Raw genomic sequence first — 20,993 nt, forward strand, 5'->3', positions numbered from 1 at the left:
CTCTACCCCAGAGGGCTGTGGATGCTCAGTCGTTGAGTATATTCAAGACTGAAATCGACAGATTTTAAGGCACTAAGGGAATCAAATGATATGGGGATAGGATGGGAAAGTGTAGTTGATGTAGAAGTTCAGCCATGATCTTACTGAATGGCGGAGCAGGCTCGATGGGCCTTATGACCTGCTCCTGCTCCTATTTTTTTTGTTCTTAATTAGGAGAGTTGACCAAAAGCATGGTCGAAAAGGTAGTTTTCAAGGATTCTTTACAAAATAAGAAGGGAAGTAGCAAAGTATTGGATCTAGCTCTGCCACCAAGTGAGGAATATCAGAAAGGGTGTGGATGCACCGTAGACTGCAGTCGAAGGATCCTAGGCCACGGCCTGTGATGTAAGGTTGGAGGAAGTTGCAGAGGTAGGGTGGAGCAAGGCCATGGGGAGATTTTTAGATAAGGACAAGGATTTTAAATTTGGTATGTTGGAGGAAAGGGAGCCATTGGAGGTCAGTGAGGATTTAGGGAGGACTGGATGTAGCATTTTGGACAAGTTGTAGCTTGTGTACAAAAGAGGATTTAAGAAGCTAACTCTTGAGATAACAAAAGACTGTCTTTCATTGTGCACAGTCCCTCGTGGTGCTGATTAAATCATTGATCACTCAATGTCAAAGCCGTGATTGGTGTTGTAAAATCCATGACAAACAAGATCAGAATATTGCTTTTAGAATTTTTATTGTATCCTCTGTTCACCTCTACAGAAGCAATCTGTTCTTTGTTAGCGTGGCATACTGTTAATTTAGCTTTAAACTGTTTGAAAACTGTTGAGCTCTTTATTTGGCGGGTTTTTAAAAATATATTTTCCTTGTCACTTTATGAGTGCAGGAGCGCAACTGGAATAAAGAAGGCAGCATGGCTATCTCAGGATTTCTGGTCATACCAGTGTCTGCTTGAGCAGTCACTAACCCCTGGCACATTCTTAGTGAGGCCTGAAAAGGTTGATGACGAAGCTCCTGTTGTCCATCACTGCTCCGATAATAGTTCCAAGTTACTTGCACACGTGTCCCTGTGTTGCCAACGTAAAACTAAATTATAGCAATTATTTTAAAGATTCTCAAATGCTTCCAAGATGTTTGAGTAAAATTAAAAGATCTAGTTCTATGTAAAAGAGAGTAGTTAAGAAATACATGGCCCAGCAATGTCAGCTATTACTGTGGTGCTGCAGCAGTGACTGGGTCAGTCTCATTGAACTGGCTGTGTGGAAAACTGACCGGATGTTGAGTTTAGTCAGACAGGCAAAGGGGTATGACTGAACTCAAGTATTCAGCAAAGCAAGGGTAGGGAACTGCAGTGGTATGGAATTACAGAGATGAAAAAGGACACAAAATGAGGGTTGGATGGGGAGAAACAGAGAGAATATAAAAGATTTTTTTTTGTAGTTAAAAATTACAATTGTTGTTCATTATTTCATAGTGCCATTGCTTAGGAAACATTGGCATTCCAATTTCGTCCTGCCATTTTACTAAGCAACAATCAGTGTAAACCTGAAAACTCCAGCCTAGAAATTGGTTTGCTGCCAGCCGAAATGCGTGCAGACATTAGGCCCCACCTATTTACATGTGCAAAGGGCCTAATGCCTGTTTCAGGCACGGGCTCTGGATGCCTATTTTTCGGCCTTTACCAATATGGTGGGCTGTAATAAATCAGCTAATTTGCTCATTTAACTTAGTGAATATAAAATAATACATTTTTATCTTACTCCCAAAAAGGATTTCAATGTATTACACAATCTTGCTAATACCTCCTGAATTGTGCTACATTGTGCCACTGGCTATTATTAATTGCAATGATTTCTTCAGTTCCAACAAAAAAAAAGGAAATTAATAGTTCACCTAAGTCACTGTAATATTTCCACTGCTTTAGTTCAGGTTCTGGGAGACTGTTACATAGAATTACAAAGGATATACAGCACAGAAACAGGCTATTTGGCCCAGCCTGTCCATGTCAGCGTTTATGCTCCACTCGAGCCTCCTCCAGTCTTTCCTCATCTAACTATCAGCATAACCCTCTATTCCCTTCTCCCTCATATGCTTATCTCGCCTCCCCTTAAATGCATCTATACTATTCGCCTCAACCACTCCCTGTGGTAGTGAGTTCCACATTCTTGCCAATCTCTGGGTAAAGAAGTTTCTTCTGAATTCCCCATTTGATTTCTTGGTGACTATCTTATATTGATGGTCTCTAGTTTAGCTCTTCTGCACAAGTGGAAACACTCTCTCTGTGTCTACTCTATCAAAACTTTTCATAATTTTAGAGACCTCTATTAGGCCACCTCATTTCTCTGAGGTCTTCTCTTTTCAATAGAAAAGAGACCCAGCCTGTTCATCCTTTCCTGATAGGTATGGCCTCACATTTCTGGTACCATTCTTGTAAATCTTCTCTGCACCCTCTCCAGTGCCTCTATATCCTTTTTATAATATGGCAACCAGAATTGCACACAGAATTCCAAGTGTGGTCTAACCAAGGTTCGATACAAGTTTAACATAACTTCACTACTTTTCAATTCTATCCCTCTAGAAATAAACTAGTGCTTGGATTGATTTTTATGGCCTTATTAACCTGTGTCGCTACTTTTAGTGATTTGTGTATTTGTACTCCGAGATCCCTTTGTTCCTCTACCCCATTTAGATTCTTATTTTCCAAGTAATATGTGATCTCCTTATTTCTCTTACCAAAATGTAATGCCTCACACTTAACAATGTTGAAATTCATTTGTCAATTATATGCCCAATCTGCAAGTTTATTAATATTTTCTTGTAATTTGTTGCAGTCCTCCTCAGTATTGACTATCCCCCCCAATTTGGTATCATCTGTAAATTTAGAAAATGTGTTTTTGATTTCAAAGTCTAAATCGTTAATATAAATTGTGAACAACATCGGTCCCAGCGTTGATCCTTGTGGGACCCCACTTTCCACCATGTCGTCAACAGACTCATAGGCCTATAAAAAACCTGGGTCTACGAGTCTACTGTCAGTATGTAGTAATGTAAATCCAAGCTAAAACAGTGCTAATGTAAAAGCAGCTGTCTGGGACCTTCATTTGCAACACCCCCAGAATAAAAAGCACAAGTGTTTTTTTCTTCTCTCTCTCTCGCTCCCCCCTCTCTCTCCTGTTAGGGGTCATATGAAATTATTTTGAGCAGCTTCAACTTCGTTCCCAGTAGAACCAAGTCCACAGCACAAAATTACCCATTATTCTACATTAACTAGCAATAATTGGACAAATTCACTCAGGGGCTCCATAAAGACTTTTCATGAATAAAATAAAATTAAATGTTACACCAGTGTGTAGAGGTTTACATCATGGGTAATAAAATAACATTTGTTTCAGGATTAAACTGTCTTTGCTGCACATTTTACCATGCAAATCCTGTGTCCCACCTGCTCTGCTCCATTTTCTGTACTACATTTCAGTTGCGATGTACAGTAAAAGGAGTAGAGGCAAAAGTAATGTGGCATCTGATACACACCTTTCACAACATCCCAGAATGCCTCACAACCAACAAATTAGGGATATTGTTGTGTGTTCTAGAGTCCTCACCAAAGCCATTCTTTACATGTGAACCTAGACTGTGAGTGTTGCCATGCTCGTCATCCATAGGGATTTTCATGGCTGAGTCAATCCTGTCATCATCTACCATCCACATAGTCTTTATGGTGTTAGCTTGGCTCAGTTGGTGGCACTCTCACCCCCAGCAGAAATTCACACCCATAATCTAAACTGACACTTCAGTGCAGTAATGAGGGAGTGCTGCATTGTTGGAGGTGCTGCCTTTTGGATGAGATGTTAAACTAAGGCCGTCTCTGCCTGCTCAGAAAGGCCCTGTTTGAGGAAGAACAGGGAGTTCTCCTGGTGTCCTGAACAACATTCCTCCCTCAACCTAAGTGTTCATTCATTCATGCGCTGTTTGCAGGACTTTGCTGTGGGCAAATTACCTGACTATGTAACATCAGTGACTGCACTTCACAAGTAATGTGTTGGTTGTGAAGTACTTTGGGATTTTCAGCGTATGTGAAAGGTATATATCAGTGCGAGTTCTTTCCTTTTCTCTCTCCCAGCAGGAATTATCAAATAGCAATCAATCTGGCTGCTTTCTCTGCCTTAGCCTGAGGGGACTATCAACAATAAATAAAGCCCCCACCAATTGTTCTAGAGGAGATTATCTAACTCAACAGGAACCAGGAGAGTCTCACTAAAGATTCATTAATTTTAAGGAGTGCCATGAATCTGGTACCTGACCTCCACACCCGAAGTCTTCAATTTCAACTCCCATTGAGTGAAATTCTCCACCAAAAATTTACCCTTATGATATAACCTGAGACCCCCCCACCCCACTCCAGTCCGAATGGCTGTGCAGCACATCTTAGTGCTGTCAAGAGAGTCCTGCCAACAACATTTTAGTCATTTTACCAGACGTGCCTGCTGCACCCAGTGTGCTGAACAACAGTTCACTGACTAATGGAGCTCAGTCGTGCAGAAATGATCTGAGATTTATGTTTGAATTTAATATAGTAACCAACGGGTCAGGCATCCACTAAAATCTAGAGAGGCATTTTCCTCAGAGGCAGAAAAGTGGGTCGGGGCAGGAAATCTACTCGCCAGTCTGACCCCACGGTGACCCTCGCATGCTTTTCTGAGGTGGGGTCAATTATATATGCAGGGCGGGCTTCCAGCGGTATCTCCACTCTTCAGCAGGAGTCAGCCACGGGGCACCAATATAGTAGCTGAAATTGGCCAAACCAATTTTAAAAAGGGCAGGAGCCCCCCTAAGTGTTACGCTCGTGATTTAGAATTGGCTGAATGAGCACAGCTGCCAAAGAGAGAGATCGAGAGAGGAAGAATTGGCCAGATCGCCTACACTGCAGCAAAAAATAAATCATTCCTCCTGCCTCCTTCCTCCGGGCATTCCCTCCATCCACAGTGCAGAGGCCAGAACAAAATGAAATCAGCCACAATCCCTCTGTTATTTACATGTAGCAGAGTAGGCACTGGGTGGGTGGGTGGCTAACGTCGACAGCAGTGGCAAAATCGTGGTGGCCAATTTTATGTGCGGGCATTGAGTGGGAGACCTTCCTGCCCCATCTTCCTCAATTCTCTGCCCCATGACTGCCCGTTTATCAGATGGTAATAGGGAGGAAATTCCTCACCGAGTGCATTATGCTTTTTAACAAGTTAACCCCATGTGCTTTTAAATTGTGCTAAATAGCAGCTGTTTTTACCAGGTCTTCCACACTGCCAGTATTAACAAGTCCCAGCTTGTATACTTCCGGCTTGCAGCCGGCTGTGTAAGGCCCATATGTCAAAAGCGGCCACCACTAGCATAGCTCTTTGTGCAGTATAAAAGCAGCGTCAACCTACAGAGGAATTGAACTCCCTAATTCCTTTATAAAATAAAAGAGTACAAAATCAGAAAGCAGATTTTAAAATCCTGAAATGCTTTGAAATGGCCTTTTAACAAATCTAGAGTCCCCTGGATGTCTAGAGACATACAGAGTAGGATAAAGAAAAAAAGGGAGGGGTATGACAGATACCGAGGGCTAAATACTCCAGAATATTTAGAGGAGTACAGAAAGTGCAAGGGTGCAATTAAAAAGGATGTTAGGAAAGCAAAGAGAGAGCATGAAAAATTCTTGGCAAGTAAAATCAAGGAAAACCCAAAGATGTTTTATAAATATATTAAGAGTAAGAGGATAACTAAAGAAAGGGTAGGGCCTATTAGAGATCATGAGGGTAATCTGTGTGTGGAGGCGGGAGACGTTGGTAGGGTTCTTATTGAATACTTTGCGTCTGTTTTCACAAAGGAGCGGGGCGAAGCAGACATTGTTATCAGGAAGGAGGAGTGTGAAATATTAGATGAAATAAACAGTGAAAGAGGAAGTATTAAGGGGTTTAGCAGCTTTAAAAGTGGATAAATCCCCAGGCCCGGATGAAATGTATCCCAGGCTGTTAAGCGAAGCAAAAGAAGAAATAGCTTTTTGTGGTATATATCAACGATCTTGACTTGAATATAGGGGGTATGATTAAGAAGTTTGCAGATGATACTAAAATCGGCTGTGTGGTTGATACTGAAGATGGAAGCTGTAGACTGCAGGAAGATATCAATAAATTGGTCAAGTGGGCAGAACTGTGGCAAATGGAATTCAATCCAGAGAAGTGTGAGGTAATGCATTTGGGGAGGGCTAACAAGGAAAGGGAATACACATTAAATGGTAGGACACTGAGTAGTGTAGAGGAACAAAGGGACCTTGGATTGCATGTCCACAGACCCCTGAAGGTAGGTCAAGTAGATAAGGTGGTTAAGAAGGCATACGGAATACTTGCCTTTATTAGTCGTGGCACAGAATACAAGAGCAGGGGGGTTATGCTTCAACTGTATAAAATACTAGTTAGGCCTCAGGTAGAGTACTGCGTGCAGCTCTGGTCACCACATTACAGGAAAGATGTGATTGCACTAGAGAGGGTACAGAGGAGATTTACAAGGATGTTGCCGGGAGTAGAGAATCTTAGCTATGAGAGAAGACTGGATAGGCTGGGTCTGTTTTCCTTGGAACAGAGGAGGCTGAGGGGAGACCTTATTGAGGTGTATAAAATTATGAGGGGCATAGATAAAGTGGATAGAAAGGACCTATTTCCTTTAGCAGAGGGGTCAAAAACCAGGGGACACAGATTTAAAGTAATTGGGGGAAGGTTTAGAGGGGATTTGAGGGGCAATTTCTTCACCCAGAGGGTTGTGGGGGTCTGGAACTCACTGCCTGAGGGTGGTAGAGGCAGGAATCCTAACCACATTTAAAAAGTACTTGGATGTGCACTTGGGATGCTCTAACCTGCAGGGCTACGGACCAAGAGCTGGGAAGTGGGATTAGGCTGGATAGTTCTTTGTTGGCTGGCGCGGACACGATGGGCCGAAATGGCCTCCTTCCGTGATGTAACTTTCTATGATTCTATGCAGGCAAATTTTTTTTAAAGCTTAAATCGTGAGCCTTAAAATGTATTGGCAGCAAAATTCAGTCCCTTGGTCGATGGATTTGTTTAATTAGAAACTGATCCAAGTGGTAGAGGTAGCTGTCAGTAAACAAGACATAGGAAGGCATGGAATGAAATCAGGGCATTTGGCTCACTGAGCCCATTCCTACCATATATCATGTACCATCTGCACTGTTATGGGCTCTACCTAACTGATTTAATCTCCTGATGGAGGTTAATAATCAGAGCCAAAACTTACAAGAAGATAAAAATCTTTGAAATGTATCCCTGACCCCAACAATAATCAGACAAAGTTCCAAGGTATCAATCTAGCATTACAGCCTATATTATTTAACTCTGACCAAGTGTATTCCACAGACAACATTCGCAGCATGACTGGAATAGCAGTGGTTTCTGCTCGCCCTTAACATTTGATCCCATTCCTAAAGAACACAAGGGTCGATTTTATGCCTACTGAGCACGTACAGTTTGCTCTTATTCTTAAGTTGCTGGAGTTGATTTTCGTGTGAAGCCTACGTCAGGCAGGGGATTCCGCTCTGCCCGCTGTAGTTGGCCAGAGGTCCAGGCCATTTTCGTGGCTGAGCCTCATTAACATATAATCTTCAAGCTGCCAATGTTAATCCCGCTCTCAATAGGCCGCTCTCTGATTGGCATGGCAGGAAATCCGACAGGACTGACGCTACTTAAAGGCAGCTGCAGACCTTTAAAGGAGGTGTACTTTTCAATGGTGGTTAATAGAAAGTAATTTTCTGAAGCAGCAGACAGCGGGACTTAATCCAGGGCCCCCAGATTCTCTATATTTTATTGTAGTGTGGTACATCAATGGTGAGAGGTGTGGAATGTGAAAGTACCATTAGTGTTGACCAAATAATTTAATTTTAATAGAAAGCAAATTGTGGAGGTGGAGCACACAGGCAAATTCCGAATATATGCCCTAGCAGGCGAAGCTCCGTAGTGGGAGGCCAAACTCGTAAAATTACCTCTATACAGCTCGGGCTTTATTAGCAAGTATTCCTTTCGTCTAGGTCCTGTCAACTGAGGCTAAAACTAACTGTTTGCAATTAACACTGGCCACATGTTCCACAATAGAGTAATAAAAAACAATGGCAAAAAGGGTTCAGAGTCAGCTCTTTAAAAAGGCTCCAATCCCCAGCGGTACAGGTGATCTTCTGTTGAAAGGTAACAAGATAATTAAATTTGTGTAACCCGAGATAGGAACTATTACTTGAGGCTGACTTAATGTCTGCTTCTTTTAGGATTGAATAGCTCTATTCATAAAAGCACGACATCTTGAATAAATGAAATGGATTGGATGCACAGTATAATGCCAGATGTTGCTTCAGGCAGATTTTGCTCCCAGGATTCTTTTCCCATTGGTACCAAAGACGTACGAGAAGTAAGAGTTTCCCTGAGGCTTTTCTGTCATAATTCATCCACTTTATTAAGTGGCTGATTACAATTAAAATAGTGTGCGTTTTAAAGCAATAATGGATAAATGTGAAATCATCGTGCCAAAAGTAGTACAGCCTGGACAGAAGCTTACGTTCATCAATCTCCTGAAATCCATCTTGCATGTGGTCTGCAGTGCAAGAAGGCTCCTTACAGTTGTTTATTTTGTAACCTGCAAGTACTGACAATAATGAGGATGTCGTATGAAGGTAGATTTTATATGTCTGCACTGCTAGGATGGAGCTTCGAACCCTGGGAGCATGAATTCGCAAAATCTACCTTTTGATCCCAAGTCAAGATTAACATCAGCAATTATAAAATCTGAAATTGTTATCGTACTTCAGAAACCATGAGGTTGTTAAAAAGAATGGCTGACTTGGGAATTGTGGATATACAGGAAAATAACTACGTTTGCAATGTCACTTATTTGCCCTTTGGACTTATGAGCCCTTTCAAGGACGCATCATTTTTCATTTCCACTTCTCTCTGTTGGCAGTTTATAGAAAACAACATCTGGACAGAACCAGCAAATGCATGATTCATTATTTCTGTTGTATCACACCTTTAAGTTTATTACATTTCAGTTCCGCGGGTGGGATTTCTCCCCATCTCCATTCACAGTCAACAGGGAGAGAATGGAACTTTTCATTTTCTTCTGGGTATTGTCAATTGCATTTAAAAAAATACAATTCCATTATACAGCTTCCTTTTCATCACATCACCATTACACCTGTACTTCAATGTAGTTTGACTGCCTTCAGGCAACAGTCAGGAAGAGCTTTCAACCAAATGGCTTTCACTACGTCAGTGTTGTTCGACCTGTACAATAACAGACAAATGAGACTACAGATTGTGACACACAATTTGATTGAAGGATAACATTGCTGTCTGAAACTTCTGCTGTATCTCTATCTGATGGTATGGTACAGATCAATGGGAGCGACAGGCTTTACAGCCTGATTTTCATTTCAATGGAATAAAATACAGACAGCTTCTCCGCCAGCTTACCCCCAGGCGGTGAAGATGAAGATTTATCCCATGTGTCCACATAATTTAAGAAAAGACTGCCCAGCCCTCACCAAGATACTCATGCCTTATCTTTTCTTGTCTCTCACAGGAAAAGCGAGTCCATAATGGTCAAAAACCTCAGGCCACAGGTGGTGCTCACCTCGACGATAGATCCCTGACCCATGATGAGGAAGAAGCTGGGAGATGCTGGGGAGGCAGGCAGCTGAACCTGTTGGGGACTGAGACATAGGAGGGGCCAGTGACAGCTGTAGAGTTGTCACGACTAATTTCCTCTTCCTCCTGCTTCTATTCTGCCTCCATCATAAGGATATATATGTGAATGGCCATAGTAACCCCCATGGTAAGGGCTGCATGACAGAAGGTAGGGAAGTAAAAGATGTCCCTGCCTGAAACTCGAGAATACTTTCTTAGTAGCAAAGCTGAGAAGCGATGCTTCTAATCACTCCAGTCAAAGCTCATATTTCAGACAAAGTTTTGTGGCCACTCAAAACCTGTGAACTCAGCCTCTTCCTGGTTTTACAAGAAACGCAGGCATTAATGACAGAATTTCTGGGACAGTAGCTTTAACCCTGGTTATCCTGTCATCTTAACACATGCGCCACTTTGGGAGTGGGAGCATCTTCTGCCAGAACCCAGTTCATTAAAAATTGAGGGTCTATTTTAGAACGGATACACCAGCTCCCTGGGAACTACCCCACGTTTTCCTCCCCCTCAAATATCGTGGAATTTCAAGTCCATTCTTTTCACTCTATGTCAGCTGTTGTGTGCACTGCGTTCCTGGTACAGCCGGGTGCCTGGCAGGGCAATGACTGTCATGCACAGAGATTGTACTGCTGCCGCAGGGCACATCCACAGACAGTGCAGCCTCACAATCATTTGGAAATGTCCAAAGCTAAATTGAAATTTTATTTATTTACATTTAAAAAAAAAAAATCACTTTGGTCAGAGTTTTACCTCTAGTTTCTTGCTCCCTCAATGTCATGTATCATTTCCTCACTAAAGTGAGCAGGCGACTTGTACCAAGGGCCCTGATTTGACCTTCCTACAATGGGAAAAAAGCAACTCTCCACTCAGCTCTGCTGAAAAAAACAACTCATCATGTGGGATCTAACAATTCCTGACGGGGTGCTTCGAACGCATCACCAAATTCTAATTTGGGTTTTTGAATCTATATGCTTCTCAAAGCTTTCCGCTCTGATGACAGCTATGTTTTGCACCAGCAGACTGCAAGTGGATTTGGCAAAACTTAAGACGCATTGCTTCCTAATGTTAAAGGAGTAATGCAGATTCAGAAATGGGGCTTTTACATAGACAGTCTATATCAGAAGGAACTCAAGGCAGCTGTTCCCTCCCCTCCCTTGGGTCATTTGATTGTCACATAATTAGGGTTTTGATGACAAACTGGTGCAATGGACCATGAAATCATTTGGAAAGAAAAGCTGGAAATTTCTCAGGGAAGTTCATGCATCAACTGTGTCGGAAATGGTTCCCAGATCACCAGTCATGGACAGCTGAAATGGATAAAGTAGCAAAAGAAGGATCTGTTTACTGTCAGGCCTCAGATGCATCAATAAGCATGTTTATTCCAGTGTAATTACAAGGTGTTTTTCTGAAGACATTTTCTAATAAGTACTAAGGGTCTACACCCAAATTGTTAACCTACCTTTTTTCTTTACAGATGTTGGTGGACTTGCTGTGTGCTACTTTTACTTCCAATCAGTGCAAAGTGCTTGCTGCATTATTGGCTTAACAAGAAAGAATTGCTTATGACTGTAGCAGGTAGTTAGAAGTCCAATTAAAGGAAAACCTGTTTTTCGGTTAATGTTGAAGGGAGCAAATGCTCTAAACAGGGTGGAAAGAAATGTATTCACAATGGCAGATAATTCCAGAAACAGAAGCACAGTTCGTTTTAAACTCCAGGTAGAGGCCCAAACTGCTAAGACCTTGTCCTAAAATATAAGTACCCAAGGCATGCCCACTAAGGATACCTGTTTCTGCAACATTGGAGATCAGTCACTCTCTCTTGGCTTTCTTTTCAAATCGTATTCTTCAAACACTCACATTTTTCTTCTACCCACTAGACACACAAAGATTTCAGACTCTCTTGATTTATGACATAACTGCATCTTATTAAATGGATTCTTTTCCTTTTAAAGATGTCAAATATTGTCAAGTGAAAATTGTCTTTGTTGTTCGTTGTCATTTTAAGTTGAAGCACTTTCTTCAATAGTCACAAAGATTCCATGGGGAATAAGATAATTTCTTGATTGAATCTCTCAAACGTTTCAAAAGCATTATCAAATTTTTAAGAGGGAGAAGGAGGATTCTACCTTGGATAAAAATGAGGGGTCAATTTTCACTTCTATCACCTGGCGTTAACGGGAATAGCCTCAAAATGGGGTCGGTAGCCTTACTGCCCCATTAAGACCAACAAAGAGGTCAGACACATTTTAAAAGGGGCCTACTGCTGGGTGTCCAAAGCTGTTTCAGGTGGTGGGCCTCTTTTAATATGCAAATGGGGGTCCTAGAATCCCCGATTGCCATTTTAAGTTGGAATTGGTAAGAGCCTGCGCCGTGCACAATCCGACCACTTCCACAAGTGATGGAGCCAAAGAGGCCCAGCAAACGCAAATTTGGAATTATTTTTTTGGGCCCAGAAAAAGGAGTGCTCCATCAGGTCCCACAAAAATAATCTGGGCCGCTGCCTCCCCGGGGCCCTCACTCTCCGTGATCACGACCCTCCCCGGCACTGATCGTGCTGGCAGCCAGAACTGCCTGATAATGGCAGACCTCAATCTGGTGAGCTGCATCGGGATGATCGAGTGGCTGCTCAACGGCCCGAAGTTTGGCGGCTCAATGTTAATGAGGCTGGTGCCTCCAAATCGCAGCCACCTCTTTGCTGTGGGTATGGGCGACTGGCCGGCACAGTCCGCAGGTTGTTTCCCAAAAGTCTAAATCGACCCCAAGGAGTGGGAACATGAGCCAATTTTTCTCCTGAATCGGCGAACTCACTTTGAACCAGGGATTGAATCCAGAACTGAATTATTTCTCTGAATTAGTAAAGGGAAACTGACTAAACCACTTGAACCCTCACCTTTGCATATTGGCCGGGACTTTCATAAAAGCTCGACTTGTTAGCCACAAATTTGCTCTATGGTTGTTTCTTTTTTGCAATATCCTACAATACTTTTACTTTTAATGCTGAGCCCAACATCAAGTTGCCAGTGTCAAACCAGGTTCTTCAAAATGATTTTCAATAAGCTACAGCTTTTTAATTCTCAGATGCCAATTGTCGCTCCTGTCGATCTTTTAGTAGGTAGAAACTCCCAAATATGCCAGTTTTATGAGTGCCCCTGTTTACCTTGTCTCCTGTTAGAGGGACTTCAGAGGGGGCTGAAAATTATACACAGTATCCAAATGTAATCTCATTAATGATCTATATAACATTAGAACATAAGAACATAAGAAATAGGAGCAGGAGTAGGCCAATCGGCCCCTCGAGCCTGCTCCGCCATTCAATAAGATCATGGCTGATCTGATCCTAACCGCCAATCCACTATCACAGAACCATCTCCTGAATCTAACAGAATTAGACACACGAAATAGGAGCAGGATCAGGCTACACGGCCCCTGGGCCCGCTCCGCTACCCACAGGGCCATGACCGATCCGAACCTAGACTCATGTCCAAATTCCTGCCCGCTCCCCGTAACCCTTAATTCCCTTTACTTCTAGGAAACTGTCTATTTCTGTTTTAAATTTATGTAATGATGTAGCTTCTACAGCTTTTTGGGGCAGCATATTCCATGGACCTACCACCCTCTGAGTGAAGTAGTTCCTCCTCATCTCAGTTTTGAAAGAGCAGCCCCTTATTCTAAGACTATGCCCCCTAGTTCTAGTTTCACCCATCACCGGGAACATCTTCCCCGCATCCACCCGATCCAACCCCTTCACAATCTTATATGTTTCAATAAGATCGCCTCTCATTCTTCTGAACTCCAATGAGTAGAGTCCCAATCTACTCAACCTCTCCTCATATGTCCATCCCCTCATCCCCGGGATTAACCGAGTGAACCTTCTTTGTACTGACTCGAGAGCAAGTATGTCATTTCTTAAGTATGGACACCAAAACTGTACGCAGTATTCCAGGTGCGGTCTCACCAATACCTTGTACAACTGAAGCAATAACTCCCTATTTTTATATTCTATCCCCCTAGCAATGAAAGCCAACATTCCATTGGCCTTCTTAATCACTTGCTGCACCTGCATACTAACCTTTTGAGTTTCGTGCACCAGGACCCCCAGATCCCTTTGTACTTCAGTACTTTCCAGTTTCTTGCCATTAAGATAAGAACTTGCTCTACGATTTTTCCTGCCAAAGTGCATAACCTCACACTTTCCAGTATTGTATTCCATCTGCCAAATCTCTGCCCACTTACTTAGCCTGTCTATGTCCCCTTGCAGGTTTTTTATGTCCTCCTCACTCACTACTTTCCCCCCCATCTTAGTATCATCTGCAAACTACATGCTTCAACTTGCATTCATATCTTCAATATGTATCCTAATATTGTATTTTATTAGCCATGCTCGTAAAACAGAAGAGCTTGCAAAAATGGGGCTTAAAATCTTCCTATACGAGTAAAATGCTGCTTTTTATCCAGTCGATTTTAACCCTGCCCGGTCAACTGGAATAGTATGAATGCAGAGGGTTAAGATGACAGGTGGGAGTCACGCCACATTTCCCCCCCTCCAACAGCTTAACTGACCTCAGATCAGGCACGGGAGGGCTGCCTGCCCTGGAAGCGGGGGCCTACTTTACATGGAAAAGTCACAGCCTGATAAGGTCATTGGCACAGCAACCTTATTTTAATGTGAAACCGCGGGGAGGCCCGCATGGCGTCAAACCCACTAGCAAAACCTGGCAGAGCGCAGCAGAGTGATCAGAAAAGGCCAAGCTAGGTTAGGGAGACCATATTTTCGAAACCAAATCTGGGGACACACAGGGTGGAGCACAGCAAAGTAGCCAGGACGAGTTGCAAGAAAACCGGCAAGTTGACTTTGTTGCTTCTGCTAGTGGAATACGCGTAGAGACGCCATTTTCACTTTACACCGAATCTCGAATCTTGCGTGTGTTCTGGTAATAGAGCTGTACCATCTATACTTGTCCCCGAATACCCTCACTTTTAATTTCTCAATTTAAAATCTGTTCGAAACAGACTGAGATTTCCATATAAGGTGTGAAACACCCTGTCTCAGAAGGTTTTACAAACCTCTAACTGGTGGGAGAATTTAGAGCTTGCCTTATTCAGTAAAAAAAAAATGATGCACCATGCTAATCTGAGGTAAAGTAATCCACTTGCCCACCAGCTCTCACTGCATCCTTGGCTTCTCCTGCACATTTTAAAGGTTCCATCCTCTGGCCAGTTGCTATTGGCCAAAACGCGGGGTCAGATGACTCAATCCTCCAGAGTGCAGTGCGGCCCAAGCTAGCAATGGGGCCTTTTCTCTGCCGCACTGCACTGTGGGAAGGTGGGGCCTTCCTACAATGTTACCTCCGTTAAACCCGCTCCTGGAATCCATTCTGAGCTCAAACCGGGCGGGAACGGGCCGAGAATCTCCCCCCAGGGTTTCTGTACATTCGCGTTTAAAAAAAACAAAAATTCTATACAGGGACTCTTCCGGGGACATCGTTTACCGGGGACACAGTACCTAATCTGGGGACTGTCCCCAGAAAACGGGGATGTATGGTCAGCCTAAGCTAGGTTTAATTTTTTTTAATTTTTGTGACAAGGAGGAGCAAGGACCTCATCAGACCTGCAAGGAATCCTTGGGCCTCTCCAGCCTACCCGCTCTCTCCCACCACAGAAAGGTTTTCTTAGACACCTCCCCACCCCCACTCCCCCATACTCAACATCAACCATATGTCAGCAACCATTCCCTTGGGTCACCAGCAGCGTTTAGCCTCCTGCCAAATTTCCCGCTCTCATCTGCTGGCTCTGACGTGATTCCCGCCAGCTTCGGGCAGGAGACATTGCAGACAAATTTAAATGAGCCCCACGAGTTAAAATGGTCCCAGCCTCACGTCGAAGCGTCTGCTGTGGTTTCCCTTTCATTCCGAAGGCAGCGAAGTTAAAATTGGGGCTTAGCTGTTAAATGTGATGTGGCGTTAAATGCACTGTACAAATTTTGAAACTTTGTAAGTAAGTTTAATGCAGAACTCTTTGACCGTAAATTTCTGCGGGGGATCTCCCGATCTCCCACTGTAACTTTGGAGAGAGATTCACAGAACTCTTGGGGAAACAGCATCCCTGGCCGGTTTCAGCCATTTATGCTGTAGGGGGTGGCGTGTGCCCAGTCAGTTATGGCCCTGACTGCCTGTGAGCAGTTCGAATCGCTCCCACACCCCTGGGTTCTCGACACCGGACTTAGGTACAGGCAGCGATACAGAAAGCGAGTAAACAAGTGGTTTGGATGTGAGGAAACCAAGATTTTATTAAAACAGAAATAAAAATTACAAATACTGAAAAGTCACTATGAAGTTACAGGCTTATCAAAAGAATATACTCAAATGGGAATGGGGAACACACGGCACATTGAGGGAACAACACACATTAATAAAACCCCTTAACCCTTATCCCACCTATAATACCTAACTAGATCAAGCTAAGAGGGGCCAGGAATTCATGCTCACCAAGTCAAAATCTGCTGAGTTATAACGATTGTGGGGTTTTGGGGTTCGCTCTTTGTGCTCTCTGGGGCCTGCTGTCGTCACGTGGTCTCAGGGGGCGGCAAGGGCGTCGTCCCAGTAAAGTACCCTGAGATTAAAGTCTTTGCTTGGGTACTTTACCTCACAGGGATGATGGTTCTTCTTCTTCGGGTGGCGGTTGAATGTTGCATGAAGATCGTCGTCGGTCGGCTAGATTGAAGGCCCAATTATTCGAAGCGTTCTTCAATCTTCTTCCAAACCATCTCGTCTTCATCTCTTCTCGTCTCGTCTCGTCCGGCCTGGTCTGCCCGTGTTCGCCTGGTGCTGTGCCGGCGTCCCTGATGGATTTGGGGAAGCCACGGGCAGTGGCTAGGTAGCAAGCGCAGGAGGGAGAGCAACGTGGCTACCAATGGGCTTATAATTATACTCCCGTTGAAAGCCCTTATCTGCACGCCAAATCAGGTCAGTCTATTGTCCAACTTTTGGCGGGCTGTTTTAAATGATTATACCAATCTAAGTTAACTGGCTTTAGAGGGCCGTTTATCGCACCTAATGGCCCCGATGTCCGGGTTGTATTGTCATTAATGCATTTTAATCGGCCTGTCAGCCTTGGTGGCTCCCTTGAGCTGTTTCTGATTATTTATGCGGACAAACTAATGGCCTTACGCTTAGGCCTAACTGGGCTGATCTGTTTCGATCTGATGCAATGCATATTCAATGTTTGCCTAGCTGTCTGGCTTTTCAAACACAAAGTCCTTTTCACAGAAATGCATTTTAAGTTTCAATTTCCCAAAGCTGCCTGCTTGCACTGCAGAAAAAAATCTTACAGGCTTTTGGTCACGAGGTGCGGACGCCATCTTTTTGGGTACCCTTTTTAAATTGTCCATACAGGGTCACTTTTATTAATAACCTTGGGGGAATGTGGGAATTTTGAGAACCTTACAATGCTGCCTCTCTGGAGGATCTCTATAGCAGGAGATTGAGAGAACCCCGCAGAAATTCAACACCTTTCCTTCTAATCTACAAATATTATGATAAAACCAAGAAAGTTCTGCTACTGTTTGTAAAATGAAAAGTGATTGAAAAATACCAGAGCCTGAAATAATCAGAGAAAGGAAGAGAAAGCACTGACTTTAATCTGACACTTTGGGACAAATCGACTCAGATGTACTTCAGTGAAAAAGAACCGTATGTTGTGTCTGTGTATAATAAGACACAGACTGCAGGAGAAACGGTACAACAGGTGTTTACTGAATGAGGGTTACTCTAGAACTAACTGTACAGATCACTACTCAGGGCATATATACAGGTGTGGTCACTGCCGGTACTACAGGATACAGGAGCTGTAAAAAGTAGTTCTCTCCCTTAAAGGTACATACATTACAATTCCTCCCCTTTTAGATTAACAGTACCATAACACTCATTTAACAATTAAATATCAAACTAATTATAATTAACACTTTTAACATGCAACATTAGCTGAAAATAGTCTATTTATAAATTCAGTCTTTGGGGAGGCTTCCTGATCCTTTCTGGATAACGCCTTTCCCGAGTGTCTCACTCTTGGTGCGGAGGCGATTCTAGCACCGTCGTCAGTTGATTCATCAGCTTCCAATGCTATTGTTTGTGAGGTAGATGCGACCTGTACGTCGGGTTCCTCACCAGGTACGTATGGCCGAGACATGGGGTTGACTCGTTCCTGTGACTCTAGGATCTGGTCAGCATGGCGTCTCACAATGTCCTCCCCAACATCCACTGTGTACATTAGTGGCCCCTGCCGTGTGCATATCGTTCCTGGTTGCCATTTCTCTGTTCGGTAGTCGCGGGCCAAGATTGGTTGCCCTACATTGAAGCTCCTTGTCGGCTTCTCATTGATGTGCTGGAATTGCTTACTCTCAACATCTCTTCGTACATTTGGTCTGAGCAAATCCAGACGAGATCTCAACCTTCGGTTAAAGAACATCATGGCCGGGGCCTGGTTGGTGACTGCATGTGTCGCATTTCTGTAGGCGAACAGGAAATTGTCCACCTTATGCTGCAGTGGAATGTCGTCATCGCACATGGCCTTTACTGCTTTTTTAAAGGTTTGTACGAATCTCTCAGCCAATCCATTTGTGGCTGGATGATACGGGGCGGATGTGTAATGCCTTACCCCATTCCTTCTCATAAATCTTCGAAACTCTTCGGACACAAACTGTGGTCCGTCATCAGAGCAAATCTGCTCTGGCAAGCCGTTCCTGGCAAAAATGGTCCGTAGGACTGCAATAGTTTTCTCCGTGGTGGTGGAGGACATTTTGATCACCTCAGGCCATTTCGAGTGCGCATCCACGGCTATTAAAAACATTGAGTCCATGAATGGACCAGCAAAATCAATATGCACCCGTTGCCATGGAGATGAGGGCCACTCCCATGGGTGTAGAGGGGCATGTGGTGGTGCATTTTGGACCTTCTGGCATCCTGAGCAGCTCTTTGTCAGGTCCTCGATTTGCTGATCGATCCCCGGCCACCACACATAAGCCCTAGCAAGGCTTTTCATTTTCACCCCTCCCAGATGACCTTCGTGAAGCTCATTGAGCACTCTCTCCCTTAACTTGGGTGGAATTACCACTCGGGATCCACACATCAAGGTCCCCTGGCATACTGACAGCTGTTCTCTTCTGGATGAGAATGCTGGCAACAGTGAGTCGCCATGTGCTGGCCATCCCTTCACCGTCAAATCATATACCCGAGACAGTGTCGGGTCATTTCGGGTCTCCTTCTCTATACCAGCGTTAGTTACTGGCAAGCATTCAATTATAGTCGAATGAAATATTTCGACAGGATCCACTGCTGGTGCTTCCTCCGCAGTAGGCAGTGGCAGGTGTGATAGCCCGCCAGCGTTTCCATGCTGTTTCGTGCCCTTACACTCGATTTCATATTGGTGCGCCCCTAGAAAAAGGGACCATCTTTGTAGCCGTTGCGCAGTCATCACCGGAACGCCCTTCTTTGGATTAAAGATGGAGGCAAGTGGTTGGTGGTCAGTCAGCAAGGTGAACTTCTGCCCGTGCAGATAGTGATTGAACTTTTTCACTCCCCACACTAGGCTGAGGGCCTCCCTGTCAATCTGGGTGTAGTTACGCTCGGCTGAGGTTAGTGACCGAGACGCAAAGGCTACTGGCCTCTCCGAGCCGTCCGGGAATTTGTGCGACAGCACCGCTCCAATGCCATAGGGTGATGCATCACACGCCAACCGAATTGGTAGTGCTGGGTTGAAATGAGCCAACACCTCTTTTGATGTGATCAATGCTTTGCTCTTCTGGAAAGCTCGTTTACATTCGTCACTCCACTTCCATGGTACCCCCGTTTGCAGTAGGGTGTTCAGTGGGTGTAGTACGGTAGACAAATTCGGCAAGAACTTATGGTAGTAGTTCACCAGCCCGAGGAACGACCTCAGTTGTGACACATTTTCCGGTGCTGGAGCCTTGACTACTGTCTCAATCTTTTCAGGGGACTTATGTAACCCCTCTTTATCAATAACATGGCCACAATACGAGATCTGCTTCTGGAAAAACTCGCATTTGTGGCGATTAGCTCGGCGCCCATATTCCTTCAATCTAGTGAGCACCTGCTCCAGGTTGGCGAGGTGATCACTGTCATTTTCGTCCGTGACCAGGATGTTGTCAAAATAACACTGGGTCCCTGGAATCCCTTGCAGGACTTGTTCCATTGCCCTTTGCCAAATAGCCGGAGCTGATGCTACCCCGAACACCAGCCAGTTATATTGGTAGAGACCTTTATCAGTGTTGATCGTGAGGTACTGTTTCGAGGCTTCTTCTACCTCCATTTGCAGGTACGCCTGGGCCAAATCAATCTCAGTGAAGCGTTTCCCTCCAGATAGCGAGGCGAAAATTTCTTCAATCCGCGGAAGCGGATATTGTACAGCGTGAAGGACTGGGTTCACTGTCACCTTAAAGTCCCCACAGATGCGAACCTTCTTTGGTTCCCCAGGCGTATTACTCAACGACCTCTTCATTACAGGAACGATGGGTGTAGCCCACTCGCTCCAGTCCACTTTGGACAGTACTCCTGAACGTTCCAAACCTTCCAGCTCTGCTTCAACGGCTGGGCGGATCGCATAAGGTACCGGTCTGGCCTTAAAAAACTTTGGGCTTGCATTTTCCTCTATTTTGATCGTCGCTGTTATGCCTGTTAGTGTTCCGAGTCCCTGCTGGAACACTTCTTGTGCGTCAGTTAGCATTTTTGACAGTCGTCCAGGTGTGATGTCGTCATCCTTTTTGGCATCTACAGTCAGTGCTTGTATGGAATGCCAATCTAGCTCTATCTTCCGGATCCATTCACATCCTAGTAGTGGTGGTCCTCCATCTGGCAATACATATAGGTCCATTTTTGGTGTTTCCTTGCCGTTATATATAACGTTCACCCTTATTTTTCCTTTGGGGTAGACTTTTTGCCCCGTGTACATCTTCAAGACGATCTCTGTATCTCTCAAGGGTATATGTGAGAATAGCCGCTTGTAGTCCCTTCGGTTTATGACTGTTAGGGCTGATCCTGTGTCCAATTCCATTTTCACTTGGACTCCTGCTATCTTGAGCGTGACCCAGATAGTTTGGTGATCCTCCGTTTTGATCACATTATGTCGTTTCAGACAACCCAGCTCCTTGCTTCCGGAGTCTGTATCACTCTTCTGTTCATCTGAACTACTCTCCGTCACCTTATGTACCTTCTTGTACTTCTACTGTGGAGATTTCTTGCTGCTGGTTTTCTTTCCCGACCTGCAGAC

The 20,993-nt window shown here is 44.2% G+C and overlaps 1 protein-coding gene across 1 annotated transcript in view; it reads right to left on the bottom strand.

The window, feature by feature from the left end:
• Positions 1–20,993, bottom strand: part of sorcs2 (sortilin-related VPS10 domain containing receptor 2) — an 879,651-nt gene that overhangs the window by 430,780 nt on the left and 427,878 nt on the right. The window lies entirely within an intron of this gene.

This window comes from Somniosus microcephalus, chromosome 2, assembly GCF_052327205.1.
Source record: "Somniosus microcephalus isolate GS21.2 chromosome 2, FLI_Smic_1.0, whole genome shotgun sequence".
Lineage (NCBI taxonomy): Eukaryota > Metazoa > Chordata > Chondrichthyes > Squaliformes > Somniosidae > Somniosus > Somniosus microcephalus.